Consider the following 13,255-nt stretch of genomic DNA (forward strand, 5'->3'; position numbering starts at 1 on the left):
CCTTGATGGTTGCCAAAAGTTGTAAAAAACTGATGGAAAGAGCAGACACTTAGATCTATCTGATGTAGGAAACAGCTCCCAAGTTTATTAATGATTTTCATTCTGCTGAGGTGGGTGCTGTTCTTTTTGAATGTGCGCCACTGGGACCAGTCCAGACCAGCAAGTACTGAGGTCAATTAGTAGGCTCCCACTAGCTGTAATGTGTTTCAGAAATTAGAAAGTTGAGTTGCTACTGCACTGCAGAATCCCTCTAGGCTTGAAAGGGGAACTGATTGCAACCACCTGAAAATTTAGCATTAAAAAGCTAAACATTTCTCAGCAAAATACTGAAAGGTCTGTTGCAACAAGTCATCAAAGAACTCGCTTTAAAATCCCATCCGAAATCAAACAACAACCAATGGTAGATGCTCCGTCACACTTGAGCATATTCGCCTATGCAGAGGTGTGGTTGCCACCTTCTGAACGGCTGCCGCAGTTTCTTGCAGCTCCCATGTGTATTCCTTGCCAGAGTGGCTTGGTTGCGCCTAGCTTGTGGTATCTCGGCGTGTTGGTTCAAGGTCATAGGAGGTGCCAAGTGGGACGGTCCCGCTTTTGTAGAAACAGGGAAGGCGGGAAGGCCGCAATCCCCTGGCCCATCTCTTTCATGACACCTCAGTAGCCGGAGGTGGCCTGCAGCAGGAGCGGGGTGGCTGGGCGCTGAGGAGAGCCGCTCCACAGGGCCTCAGGACACCGGAATTTCTGGTGCCGTCGGTCCCGGGGGGCAAACGCTCCGGTCAAACAGTGGGACTGGCGGGAAAACAGTGCCCGCTCCTTGGGATACTCTAACGGGCCGCAGCCAGCGACCGCCGGGGCTACGGGCTGTCCTGCGCCCTCAGGGGAATCTCGGCACAGGTTTCCCCCGGCTTTCAGCGGGAGGGGTGGCCGGTGAGGCAGCGCGGCACTGGCCACCTGCTCGGGGCGGCCCGGGCCCCGCAGGGCTTGCGGGCCCCCGCGGGAACGGCAGAGGCAGCGGGGGGCCCCGCCGCGGACGGCCCGGCACCTCCCGCCACGGCGCCCCCCCCCCCCCGCCGCCTCGCCGTCGCCAGGGGCAACCGGGCCACTTCCGCCCGCCGCCAAGATGGTGGCGGCGCCGTAACCTGGAAGCGGTCGGTCGCCCCGCGCCTCGGCGGGCCCGCCCCTGTGGTGCCGCGGGAGGTCTGTGGGCGGGGTGTCCCGTGACGGCTCGGTGCGCAGAGACGGTGGCCGGCAGGGGCGGGCGGGGAGGGGGGTGCCGAGCGCGCCTCGGGAGGATGGCGGAGCCGCACGGTACGGGGCGGCCGGGCTCGGGGGCCGCGGCGGGCCGGGGGGCGGCGGCGGGGCGCGCTGAGGCGGCGGCTGACAGCGGGCGGGGTGGGCCTGGCGGCGGCCGGGGGCAACGGCGGAGGAGGCGGGAGGCCGCGGGCACAAAGGCGGGGAGGGCCTGGGCGGCAGGTAGCCGCGGGGGGGTGGGCGGCGGGAGGCGGCGGGGCGGCCCGCCCGGGCTGCGCGCACCGGTACCGGCGGCTCCGTGTGTGCGTGTGCCCCGGCGGGGGCCGCCCCGCCCGGCAGCCGCGGGGCCCGGGGCAGGTGGGGCGGGCCGGGGGCCGCCCGCTGCGTGCGGCGGGGCGGGGGCGGCCGATCGCCCCGCTGGGCCGGGCGGCGGGGCTGCCCCGCTCCTCCGCGCTGCCGGGCGATGGCATCGACCAGCCACCGCCACAACACCACCACCACAAAAAGAAAGGAGGAAGCTCCGTTTCACAGCCTCACCTCTCCTCCTCCCCGCCCGCTCCCGGCACCGAGAGCTGGCGAGGGAAATTTTGAGGGACTTCGCGTGTGTGTAGTGGCACTGACGCTCGGGGTAATGATTACCGGCGTTCAGGGTAATGATTACATCTGCTGTCGTGTGTGTGAGTGCTGTCCCCCACCCTCTCGTATAGGCGTGAGCCTCTTTTCCTGTTTCACCCGATGTATTTATTGTGGCAGTGGTGATGGAGCCGGAGAGGCAGAATCTCGTTTCAAAACTCCTCGCCTTCCCGTCTAGCCAGGTGATTTTCCCGGTATTTAAAACAGATGTCACACAGAGGGTGGTGTGACAGCTTCCCGCCTGTATTCGTGGCTGTAGAAGGTGTTTCCACCGAGTTGTACGTATCTTTCTCTAGGAAATGGTTAAAAAGCTGTAGTAACCTTCTGTAAGCTGAACGGCCGTGTGTGTTGACTAAAATTGCAACTGGGCGTGAGCTGTACAGAAATTCAGCAGAAGTGAAGTTTGGTGAAACTGTGTGGCTGCTTGACTTTACCGGTTTATTTAGGAGCAGGTATGGATGTGGAATAAGAAGTTACCATGTGTGAGAAAACAATTACAAAGTACTGAAACTGTACTGGTAATTTTCAACTCACGATTTTGAGATGGGATTATGGAAGCATCTGTTTTATTCAGCTCTGCACATGTGCAGACACTTTTGAGGCAGAATATTCATGATTAAGGAATTGTAATTGTGCTTATTGTCATGTCTGCAGTCCTTGGTCGGGATTTTTTTGGACTATCAAAATAGAAATTAAAATGGTTTTAGTAATTACCTTCAGGGTCTTAATTTTCTGCTGTTTTTTGTTTGCGTGCTTGACTTTGTATGTATTGTTTCTTCTTTTTACCTTCTAAACTGTGTTGTGTTTTTTTTTTTTTTTTTTTTTTTTAATCACTAGTCATTATTGGATGCTTCTATTTATAAAATCAAGGGCTTAAAGTAGGTGGTGGTCAAATTAAGTCACACTTACTTACAGCCATATTTCAGGCATATGTTGTATGGTGATCTTGATATAATTCTAGCCTGGTTTTGGGAAAGATTTACTGTATCCTATGAATTTGTTATTACACTGTTGTGCATACATTTTAATTTTAGTAACACCCTTATCCTCTTAATTCCTGTTGAATGATTTGGGTTTGACTGTTTTGGTTTTCTGTGTAATTATTCTTTGCTCTGGATGAGTGAAATGGGAGATTGTTTTACTAATTTGAAGCTGGATTCCTGTTAATTTAGGCTAATGTTTGTCAGCCATCAGGATTTCTGTACATGTGGCAAGGCAGAACACATACATTGGGCAAAACTAATTTTATGTGGAATCTTGTAATATAGAAAGATGATTCCAGACAAAGCTCTCCTTGTATCCACAGCTTTCCTTTGAGGAATACTGAGGAATCCTCAAAGAGGACGCTGTCTTCTGCCATGTCCCTTTATTCTGTTCTTTCTAGAAACCTTAAACAATCCCCAGCGTTTTTTTTGGGGGGTGATGGCAAGGGTAGGGTCGATAAACAGTGCTGATTGCGAATAGCTGTCTTCCCGGTCTAGTTTTTCCTTTCCAGCGTGACATATCTGTAAGGCAGGAGGTGCTGGGAGGGGCGTTCCTTTGTTATGTTGACACTTAAATCGCACTGACGGGTGTATTCTCCTCCAGGAATTTTGCGCGATTGAAGGGATTCCTTCAGAAGATGAGTGTTTTCTCCAGCTGTCTTCCTGCACTCTTAGCCTGTGTACAGAAATTAATTGCTTGAAGCTCGCTCTGTGTGTGCCTTTTAGGAAACCCTTGGATGAATTGTTACTTGGCTGTGGCTTTCTAGAAAACAATGTTTCTGCTGAAGCGGTGCGTGGCGGTCCTGGCTTGTCACTGTGCGAGGCGGCTGCTGCCGACCCGCATACAGCACCCATGAAATAGGTGGTTGTGTGTGCTTGCATGTGTGCATGGGGCTCATGCATGTTAACTGAATTAAGGCTGTAAAAGTGTCTTCTGCTTGTTACAAATGAGAAGGATCACATTTTGTGATCCCTTCCTGAGGAAGCCCTGCAAATAACTGATCTCCCTTTCGGAAAGGTGTACTATGATGATGATGAAATAAAACTGCATGAAGAGATCTCAGATGTTCCAAAATACCATCGTGGAGAATTTGGGTGGGTGCTAAAAGAAGCTGTTTCTCTCTAGCAGCAGGTTCTCCTTCGTGTCTGAAGAAAGGTGAAAACTTGTGTGCATGGAGGGAGGGGAAGGCAGCGCTTGCCCCTTCCCCTTGCCCGCCACAGCCCCCGGGATGGCTCACCCCTCATTCCACCTCGCCCCTGCCCTCCTCAGCGGGTGGGTTCAGGTGACTCTGTGCTTTGCCTGCGTGCAGGGTAGCCCGTGGCCCGTACCACGTACCCACGCCCAGCCTGCCATACCTTCTTGCTCAGCTTGGCTAGTGGCATTTCCCATCCAAAGTGCTTTGAGGCTCATTGCTTTTTATTTTTTTTTTTTTTTTTGTGTGGCTCCTTTGTGGATGCTTTTTTAATTGTAGCAAGGCTTGCGTTTCCTCTCTTGTTGTAATACCTTCTATTTGGTTTTACTGCAAGCGAGTGCATCTCAGAGGCGATGCTTCTGTCCCTCTCTTTCTGGTGGGGGTTTGTGTGTGTGTGTGAGAAGGCTGTGGAGGACATAGTAGTGAAGATTAAACAGCCTGTTGTAAATAGATTGTAAAGATAAATAGAACCCTTGTTTACATTAAAATTGTACTCGCTGACATGGTCGTGTAGTCTGTTTGATACAGTAGCCTTGCTATGTTACAAAATGTACTGGGATAAAATGTAACAGGTTGTATAATAAGCAGGTAATGATTGCGGTATTAGCCATTGACCTTAATTTGCTTGGTTTTTGCTGCATTGCTTGGGCTTGACTGTGTTGTGAAATACGCGTAACGTACTGTTAAATCTGTGCATTCTCTGACACCAGATTTGGTTCAATAAAGGCATTTTCAGTATAGCAAAAAACTGGTCTCTGGATAAAAAGGGAATTTTAATTACTAAGAATTTTTCCATCATTAGCCTCTAGGTAATGGATATATTTGGTACAGAAATTATGCGAGGTTTAGAATTTCTTTTAAAAAAGTAATTCTATACAACATAGTTAAATTTAGACTGTTTTAAGATCATTGCAGTTTAAGTAGTACTTTATGTGTGTTGTTCTACAAGAGAAATACAGGAGACAACAGAGCCTGTCATATAATTGTAGACATGCTGACTAGCATAGAATATGTTAAGAGGCTGTGAATTGGTGTAGATAAATGGTAGGTTACGAAGTCAAAGAAACATCTTAAAAACAATTTGGCATACTTGGTTCTTCTAGTATTGTTTTATCATTAAGTTATACGTGTAAAAAGAAAGAAAGACATGCAAGTTTGGGGTTTTTTTTATTTGTCTGCTCTTTGATTTCTTTACAAAAGCACAGTGTGTTCTCAGAGTGGATGTACATTAGATCCTAATTTGCACACCTGCCTCCCTTTCTGTTACAAAAAGTGCTGGGAAATAATTGGTTTTTGCCACAGGAAAGTATGCAGCTGTTTTTTTTTTAAAATGTATTAATTTTTAGCACACTTGAAAGTTTGCTACTTGCCTGTTAGTAGTGTTGGGGTTTTGCAGAGGAGCAGCCCTGGGGAGGCGAGCAGTGCTCCAGCCCCGTTGTTCATCTTGAGAAACATGCGACTGGTGCTCGCAGTAAACTGGTTGTAGCTTGCTCTTACCTTCACCATACTAATCCCCTACGTGCTTTTGTGTCTTAAAGTGCTTCATATTCTATGTATGAGCAAGATGTATGGAGCGATCCAGCAGACAGTATTTCCATGGAGCCCTGTTGATCCCATAGATATTGTATCCGGTTCAGTGGACCTGCCTACGCTGTGGTCAGAGGCTTTTTGTTATGCATGCATCCTAATTGTTCTTTCTGTTGGCATTGTACATAGACTGAAGGGGCTGTGCACCAATGCAAATAGCCTTTCTAATACCTTATGCATTTGCATTATAATGGCTGCATAAATATTGCAGCACATCTCAGTTCACTCTCTCACTGCTTTGACTGCTAGACTTTAAAATAGGTTCTCTCTGTAGCGCGGATCTTGTTCGTGGTTGGTATTGCTTTGGAGGGGGGTTCTGAAGTGCATCTTTATTAAATAGTGAAGCCTGTTTGCGATGAGGTGCAATTTTAACTTACCCATGTTCTAGTCTCCCACTCCTTTCAGCCCACAGGTTGATACAGGCTCTTGGAAGAAAAAAAAATTGAAGCTTGTGCAGTTTTTCACCAACTATTTCCAAACTTGCTATATTTGGTGTTGCAGAACATGTTTGCTTGAGACTTGGTTTTGCATTTATTTCCAGAAATCCTATAGATGTCTGTGGGAATATTTTATGCATAAGGAACGTGAAATATTGTGCCACCACTGTTTTGGTGCTGAAACATTTGATGACTTATGACTAATTTTACCAGAAGCACCCCGAATTTCCTTTGGAAGTGTCGATACAGTGATGTGACTGAAAGCAGACACTCTTTTTGGGAACTGGTGGCAAGTTGCCATAACCTATCTGTCAGAAGTTTGCTTTACAAAGTTGTTAAACAGAACAGTGATTAGTATCACTTACTTGACTCTTAGTGATTAGTAGATGCATAGAGACTTTCAAATCATCACAGAATGCCATCTTTTAAAGGTTTGAATTAAGTTCTTGTAGCTACAGCCTTGTTGTTAATGTATTGTGTCAAATTTTGGGAATAGTAATATATTAAACTGTTACTTATATTTTTTGGCTAATCAGTTGTAATCCTAGGGTTTTCTCTGGCTTACACGGTTTAGCTGGTGAAAACTGGAGCAAGAAAGATATGTTTAAATCAAATGTTCTTTTAAACAATGATAATATATATCTGTTGTTAGTAGTTTGTCACTCCTGCACATGTTTGCACATATTGAAGTGGTAGTAGTTGTTCAGGTTGAGAGTATGATGAATGACCTTGTGGTTGGAAGTAAAGTTATGAAAACAGTTTTCTGAAACAGTAAGTGATATTATTGCAGGAACCATAAATTTACTTAGAACTTCTATATGATGATTGGCTTATATATGAAGTATTCTGTGTAGTCCTGTGAACAACATACATATTACTATAATACAGTATTTTTAACACTTGTCCTATCAAAAACTTACATTATGTATACCAGATGTTTTGAATAATATTTATAGTGATGGGAATAAAAATATAAGGTTAAATAATGTTATGTGAAAAAACAAAAATAATCTTGAAAGCCTGACACCTGAGAACCTTTAGCTGTAGTATATTTATACTTCATGTGTACTTGGATTTTAATTATCCATTAGATATTACAAGTAATGTTGGTTTAGTACCTGTAAGAATATGGCAAAACCACTTTAGGATTTGCTGTTTTATTTAGATCTATGTTTTCGATGTTCCCATCTTAATAGGAATGAGTATTAAATCAGAAATTGACGAGGTGTTTCGTGACAGTTTGAATGGTCAGAATGACCCATTGGCCTGGCATGTTGTGATGACTGGGAAGAAAAATAAACATACTACTTTTATGAAGAAATACCTGACTGGCAGCCAAAAAGACCAGGGCCAATACTTACTTTTAGCTGAGGTGCAGCAATGATTGTGGGGAGCCAGACTTTTCTCTTTTCCTCTTCCTTTCTCTCAGCCGTGTCCCAGTCAGCTAAATCTTGGCAAATAGGGGATTTTGCCCTTTCTTGGTACGAGGCTTCTCTCCTGTGACTGGCAGTAGTGGTAACCTGTGTAATTGTAGCGTGTGGACAGTCCAGTCTTCTGTATAAGATTTCTCACTGTTGGTTTTTTATTTTTTTGATGCTGAAAGTTAGGTTATAATCTGTTTTGTAATACACAGCATTAATTGTTTTTATTGATAATTGTCCTGAGAGGAAATACTCATGTTGTGTCAAAATACTTAAAGCAAAACCCCCTTTTTTACTGTTCCAACTGTTGCATAGATTTATTTTATCTTTTTAAAACAAAAGAAGGCAATTCAGTGTGTTACTGTAACTTCAAGCTTGTATAGCACAGCAGTGAAGGTCTTGGTAAATTTGTAGATAATTGGCTAAAGCTATACATACAGTGCAACTGCAGGTGCTGAGTGAAGTGCTTTGTGCTGAGGAAGGGTTTAGGTTCTTAGCTTCAGTCTTATTTTTCCTTCATGTTAAAAATAATCCAGCAAAATACTGGAGTTTATTCCATTCTTATATATATAAAAAAATAATTAAAAAATCCTATAATCTCTCTCAATGCTTCCCCTCCAGCTCAACACCCCCCACCCCCAAATCAACCCTCAGCTATCCAAGGCAAGGAAATAATTGAGTAATCCTTATTCTCCTAATTAGATCAACTGATGTATTTCTGAAATTGTGATGTTAGTTTTGTGCCCTTTTATATTCCCATTCCCCTTCCCCCCCCCTTCTCCTTGAGTTAGCCACTGCAGAAAAGCAGAACCGTGAGTTTCTTTTATTTCTAAGGGATAACCACGCAGAGAGGAGTCGTCTTCACATCGCCGTAAATACCAAGTCCTGTTCAGAAGCATTTAGTTACATGGAGACGCTGTGTGTAGCAGAGAGAAAATGATTTCACTAGCAAACTATATGGCTCCTGGAGGCATCAGGTGGATTAATATGTAAACACAAGTCCACAGCAGTCAAAAATAGATCTTTATAAAAAGAAATAGTGCAAAAAAGTGACCTCCTAAACAAGGAAGTGAAGGGCTACCATAGAATCCATCTGTGTAGTCCTGCAAAATGCTGATCATAGCAGAATGAAGGACTTAATGTGAAAACCCATTTTGCTGTTGCTTCTGACATAGCACTTACAGCATGTGACTTTTAAAAATGTTTCTTGTAGAGAAATGATTGTACAGTCGAAAGGTTTTAAGCCAAGAAAAATCCTATAAAATATGCATAATTTGGAGTGACTTGCACAATTTTCTTATTGAAGGGATGGATGGGTTAAATGAAGCCTCAGTTCAAATGTTCCTATTAACATACTATATCTGTGACAATTACTTTCCTAATAGATTTAAAAAATCTAATGGTTATGTACAGTCGCAAAACCTGAGATACTTCTTATTAAAGAGAAATCTATAATACTGGCAATTACATGAACTATATTGAATTTAAGATTCTAGATGATTGTTTTTTTCATGAGAAGCTAAATTCATGTTAGTAAATAATATGAATTAAGATACCTGGGAACTTGTCTTTGTGCAGCAAATTTTCTTCTGGTAATTCCCTCTAACTCTTTTGAATTCTTGGACAGTGTGCAGGCGATGGCAGATTTCAGGTTATCATATTTGTTTTTCATGGTGGGCTACATACTTGCTTTTTGGAAGATTGAAACAATTGTTTGGCAGCTTTTTTGATAGCATATTGTGTGTGGCAGGCCTAGTTAGGAAGGAAACAAAAGTTTAAGTATTATAGCCATGAGTTATAATTCACATAATGAATACAACAACCTGGATTTTTTTTTTTCCATGACTTCATCCATAAATTTATTCTCAGTGTTTTAGGTCATCGCTAGGCACTTTTTTACAGCAGTGATTTCTCTTCTTTCTTCCCCATAAGAAGTCTTCAGATAAATATTGGTAGTTATTTCTTGCATTTAAACTGTATACTGTCTTGTCTTTTAAAACTGGCTCTTTGCAATCCAGCTCTTTGCAGTCCAGCTCTTTTGAGAAAGCCCTAAGTCATACCCAAACAGATACTGAGGTTTCAGTTACACGCTTTCACTGTAGTATCATGTTTTCTTCTTCTAAACTGAGATGCTGTTTATTGAACCAATTAGCTGTTGGGGGCAAGCCAGAACTTTCTCCTGAAATCAGAATTAATGAATAAACAAATTACACTGGAAGGATTTCTATTCTCAATGGGCAGTGACAGTTAATGTTTGACAAGGACATGGTTTGTATCCTGCAACCTTGGTGCCCATGTGTGTCTGTTTGTGTTTATATGTGGTCCTGCTGAAATGAGTGGAGTAAACTTTTGAGTGTGGATCACATGTTCACATCATATATTTGATGGTATGTCTGTCTTGGAATGTTTTTGAAACCATTCCAGCTCTTTTGTAGCTGGCAGATGGGATGCATACGCCTTCATTAACAAGCAGTTAACTCTGCTGCTATGACTGAATTTTCATCACGCTCTGGGTCTCTGACTTGGCTCTTTCTGTATTCCAGCTCCCACTGTTTGTTCTGCACTCTCTCAGAAGAAATCAGCACTAGCATTACATGCTCCTGCCCTCCTGTGGTAACAAAAACCTAAACATTTTTCTCAAAATCAGGTTGTGTAGAAATAAAAGAGAAAGAGAGGAGAATAGGGAACTTGTTTTTTTTCTTGTGGAGCAGCTGCTCACATCTCTCAAGATGGACGTTTGCTTTTGGTGAAGTGTTCTGCTTCAAAAGCCTTGAGAAAATAGTAGTAATTTCTAAACTTGCTGTTACAGTGTAAAAAAGACCTTGTAGCCTTTTATAGCTTTGAATTAACCTTCTGGCCTTTTTATGTGATATGCACTATCCCTTTTGCATTACAGTAGAGGAACTAAGGCACAGAAATTACAGGGAAGATTTTTAACAGCAGTAATGGCAATGGGATTGCTCTGCCTTCCCTTGCTGTGAGCCAGTTGTAGGAGCTGAAACCCAGTTGCAGCATGTGCCTTGGAGAGCCTGCCTGGCCAGGTGACCTGTGCCAAGCTCACCACGAGTAAGGAGTGGAGGTGGATCCCAGCCCCAAACTTCTCACTCTTTCCAGACAGGTGAAAGGCACAGCAAGGCAAATGGGTGCAAACCCGTTACTGCTGTGATTATTTTGTTGGTAGTGAAACTTGTGGAGAGTAGCATATTAGATCTTTGAACATTTTGGTATGATCAGAAGTAGTGGTGTTGCTTGAAAGGATCCCGAGATGGTTGTAGTCTGTATATGACCTCTTGTTTCTTTAATGATCCTCTGTATTATAATACTAAAAGAAAGCTGCTGTCACCTTAGTTTCAAAGCTTATGCTTTATATAAACTATGGACTTCGGTCTCTTTAGGCAAATGTTTATACGTTATACTCGACATGTAAAGTCTTGGAATGAGAAATCTGTGTTTCTCACAGCTTTCATTCCTGTGATTTCCAATGTCTACTGAAAATGTTTTTTTCATTTAAACATGCTTCATGTTAACAGGGAGACTTTCCATGGTTTGCACACTGTTGGTTCTTTCGGCCAGCTTGTTGGCTGTCTGTCAAAAATTTAATATAAACTGATCAGTTGTGTACCATGCTAATCTGAAAGTATGCTTTAGAGCTGCTTCTGCTGATTTTTCCCATTGTTTTGTACTTTTACTATGTCATTTTTTGTACTTTTTCATCTTTGAAGCCACTGAGTAATAGAATGGTCAGGGTTGGAAGGAACCTCTGGAGATAATCTAGTCCTACTCCTGGCTAAAGCAGGTTCACCTAGATCAGGTTGCAGAGTCGCATCCAGGCAGGTGTTGAATGTCTCCAGAGGAGACCCCACAGCCTCTCTGGGCAGCCTGGGCCAGTGCTCTGTCACCCTCAACGTAAAGAAGTTCTTCCCCATGTTCAGCTGGAGCTGCCTATGCTGCAGTTTGTGCCCGTTGCCCCTTGTCCTGTCGCTGGGCACAACTGAAAAGAGCCTGGCCCCGTCCTCTGACACTCGCCCGTAAGATATTTGTGGGCACGGGTAAGATCCCCTCTCAGTCTTCTCTTCTCCAGGCTGAAAAGGCCCAGCTCTCTCAGCCTTTCCTCACTAGGGAGATGCTCTGGTCCCTTGACCATCTTTGCAGCCCTTCTCTAGACCTTCCCCAGTAGCTCCCCATCTCTCCCGAACTGGGGAGCCCAGCACTGGCCACAGCACTCCAGGTGCGACCTCACCAGGGCAGAGCAGAGGGGCAGGATCATCCCCCTCGACCTGCTGGCCACGTTCCTCCTAATGCACCCCAGCCTCCCACTGGCCTTCTTGGCCACCAGGGCACACTGCTGGCCCATGGGCAATTTGCTGTCCACCAGAACCCCCAGGTCCTTCTCTGCCGAGCTGCCCCCCAGCAGCTGTACTAGTGCAGTGGGTTGTTCCTTCCAAGGTGCAGGAACTTAAACTTGCCCTTACGGAACTCCATTATGTTCCTCTCCACCCAACTAACTCTCCAGCCTGTTCAGGTCTCTCTGAAGAGCAGCACAGCTGCCTTCTCCCAGTTTTGTTTCATCAACAAACTTGCCAAAAGTACGCCTAGTCTGTTCATCCAGGACATTGATAACAGAGTTCACCAGGACTGGACCCAGTGCTGACCCCTGGGGAACACCACTGGCTACAGATCGCCAGCTGGACTCTGCACCGCTGGTCACAACTCTGAGCTCTGCCATTCAGCCAGTTCTCAATCCACCTCACGGGCCTCATCTAGTCCACACTTCCTGAGTTTACACATGATGTTGTGGGAGACCATGTCAAAAACCTTGCTGATGTCAAGGTAGACAACGTCCACCAGTCTCCCCTTGTCTACCCAGCCAGTCGTTCATTCCATCACAGAAGGCTATCAGGTTGGTCAGGCATGATCTCCCCTTGGTATATCCATGCTGACTACTCCTGATAACCTTCTTTTCCCCACAGTGGAAATTAATAGTGAACATAAATTTCACTCAGTGCCCACAAAAAAAAAAATGCATCAGAAAAAGTTTCTGTAACCTTTGCTGTAAATTTCTTATTTTGTGGCACGGGAACAAGTTAATGCAAGGCAAAAGGGCGTATAGCGTATGAAAGCTCCTCATCGCGACTGCTTGTCTGGGTTCCCTTACCCCAGGGTAACATGGGGTACACTGCCTCTGCACATCGTAACCAAGAGTATGTGTGCATGCCCGAACTTTCTGCAAGTAACTGGTATGCTTCAACCACTGAGTTACTCTGTTTGAAAGTTTATCTACAGGTATAAAGCTTGCAAATAAAAGTAGAGGGAGAGAGCATGGAAAGCTTGTATGTGTGTTACTTTCAAAATGCTGCTTATTGTTCTCTAATGCTTTTTCCGAATAGAAATCTAATAATGATTTGAACTTTTCTTGTGCGCTTTTTCAATGATACAGCAATGACTTGTTTGTCGTGTTTGGAGATGATGAGCTATAGAGAGAGCTCTGCATGGGTTGTGTGTGGTTGTAAAAGCTTGTGGACTGAATTTCAAGTTGTCTAAGTGCAGAGTGTAAAATCACTGCTCAGACCCTTTTCTTCCTGTCAGGAGTGAGTTTTTTTCTAAGCAGCTTTCTCAAGCAGTAGAGGGCGAGATGGGCAGCAGCTTTGGATATCTATTTTTAATTATGATTTTTGTATAATTTCAGTGTTGTATAACCTGGTTTATGAACTAAATGAGAAACTAAGGAACTAGGTAACAGGTTTACATTTGTG

At 44.4% G+C, this 13,255-nt stretch overlaps 1 protein-coding gene across 4 annotated transcripts in view; it reads left to right on the forward strand.

Annotated features, from left to right (window-relative positions):
- The first annotated feature begins 1,202 nt into the window (after positions 1 to 1,202).
- The window catches only part of SHOC2 (SHOC2 leucine rich repeat scaffold protein), a 70,765-nt gene continuing 58,712 nt past the window's right edge, over positions 1,203 to 13,255 (forward strand). The window contains exon 1 of one of the 4 annotated variants that reach the window (XM_037399928.1): positions 1,203 to 1,225. The gene's annotated coding sequence lies outside the window, so the exon portion shown is untranslated. Of the gene's footprint in view, positions 1,306 to 1,966; positions 2,064 to 10,045; positions 10,116 to 13,255 lie in introns of those variants that run through there. The other 3 variants (XM_037399925.1, XM_037399926.1, XM_037399927.1) reach the window with 3 other exon arrangements.

Source organism: Falco rusticolus, chromosome 9 (genome assembly GCF_015220075.1).
Source record: "Falco rusticolus isolate bFalRus1 chromosome 9, bFalRus1.pri, whole genome shotgun sequence".
In the NCBI taxonomy this organism is placed as follows: domain Eukaryota; kingdom Metazoa; phylum Chordata; class Aves; order Falconiformes; family Falconidae; genus Falco; species Falco rusticolus.